Here is a 2,097-nt window from a genome sequence, read left to right on the forward strand (position 1 = left end):
GTTTTTTAATGTGTATGCTTTCTTTTTGGGTGAGATTTATATGCTTTAGGTTGTTATTGTTGCTATTTTTGTTTTTGTTTTTTAATGTTGTTCTGTATATGGAATCCAGGATAGGTACACCTGTAGAGACAGTACCTGGACTAATGGTTCCTTGGGGAAATACAGGGGGTGGGAATTGGGAAGATACTAACGATGAGCAAAATGTTCTCAAACTGATTGTGGTGGTGATCAACAACTCTTCTTGATGTGATTGAACTATGTATGATGTGTGACTTATATGCCAGTAAAACTTTCATTTAAAAAAAAAGTAGACCGCATGGTCAACCATAGTTACTGATGCTGGGAAAAGAGGTTCCATCTCTCACTGGGAAGGACGACAACGTTGTACGGTTAAAGGAGAGTGCTATAGGAGATGAGAAGAATTTGGAGCCATTTTGCCATCTACCATAAGGCTAATTGTACACACAAACACAAAATTAGAAGCATTTGTATTCTAGATAGTCCATGGCTATAAACCTTCAAATAAAATCACGAGCCTGCTGTGCTTGAGTTCCTAAAGGAAAACTATTCCACCAAAACCAAGAGCAAAGTTGTAGAACGTCCAGGATTTTACTTTTCACAGCGCTCTCGTGCCAAAATCTGAGACACATGGTTAGGCTGAGACGTTTCTACAAACATGCTATTTATATCAGTGAATGTGAAGAGACTGAGCATTACTTTGCTCCCCCTACAGAGATGCACAAGAATTGGGGAAGAAGGGTATTACTTCGGGGTAGTGGGGGACTTAAATAAACTACATAATTTTATAGTGAGAGAAAGAAAAATATCTGACTATTTTTTTATTTGAAAATTTACAAACAACACTACATTTTCTAAAACAGAGGCATTGTTTCCAAAACATTGAGAAATACCAACCAAATAGTGGTGAGGCTGTGGTTTCCAAGTATAACTTGAACTTAGTGGAAGGCATTTCTGTCCAGGGAAAACCCTGTGGTCACAGTTTGAAACTACCACAGAGTATCCCTCAATCAGCTTCAAATATTTCTCTCCTGGTTGAATACAATCCTTGGCTACTTAGCACTTGGCAACTTGACAAATATTTTACATTCAAAAGGTCAAATCTGAGTGAATCTGCCCAGAGACTATGGCAAAGAAGGCCTTGCCCCTCACGCCTGGATGCCCAGTCCTGGCATCTGTCCCCTGCCCCTGCCATTCTGACAGCTGTAAAGGAAGGGACTCAGGGTCCCATTTGAGCTGTCAACACAGTGGTGACAGGCGCCCTTTTGCTGAAGGTCAATCTCTAATTCTTGATCCAAAGAGTCCTCTCTCTCTCTCCTTTAGCATATTCATCTTAATCATTGTATTTCTCTCCGACTTTATAGTCTTCAAAACACTTTTCCTTTCACATGCTCTTTTTTTATTCTTCTCACATAGAATGAGAGTGTCAGAGGAGTCCGGAGTTTCCCCTTTCGATGGAAGAGAAAAGGAAGCCCAGAGTGACCAAGACATTGAAGATGGGAGACAGCATAGCATGGTGGTTAGGTTGCTGCCCGTTATCATCCATGTAGCCTTCGACTAATCACATAGTATCTCTGTGACTCAGTGTCCCATCACGAAAATAAAACCAGAGGTCATTGAGTTCATTCTTATTCATGACAACACCACGTGTATCAGAGAAGAACTGGACTCCCTAAGGTTTTCAAACCCGTGTTTGGAAATAGATTGCCAGGCCTTTCTTCAAAGACACCTCTGGGGAGACTGAAACGTCCAATCATTTGTTATCAGCTGACCATGTGAACAGTTTGTACCACCGAAGAATTAAATCTATAAAAATTGTTAACGCCGCTGTTGGGCTCCATGGAATTGGCTCTGACTCGTAGCAACCCTACGGACAAGAGAACAAAACACTGGCCAATTCTGTGCCATCCTCACAACCATTCCTGTTTGAGCCCGTGGTTGCAGTCACTGAATCAATCCGTCTTCTCTACGGCCTTCATTTTTGCCACTAACTCTCCACTTTACCAAGCACGATGTCTTTCTCCAGAGACAGAGCTCTCCTGATAACATCCAAAATACCTAAGCTAAAGTCTCACGAGC

This window comes from Echinops telfairi, unplaced genomic scaffold (genome assembly GCF_000313985.2).
Source record: "Echinops telfairi isolate 266 unplaced genomic scaffold, ASM31398v2 ScPeMD7_7469;HRSCAF=8507_0, whole genome shotgun sequence".
In the NCBI taxonomy this organism is placed as follows: Eukaryota; Metazoa; Chordata; class Mammalia; order Afrosoricida; family Tenrecidae; genus Echinops; species Echinops telfairi.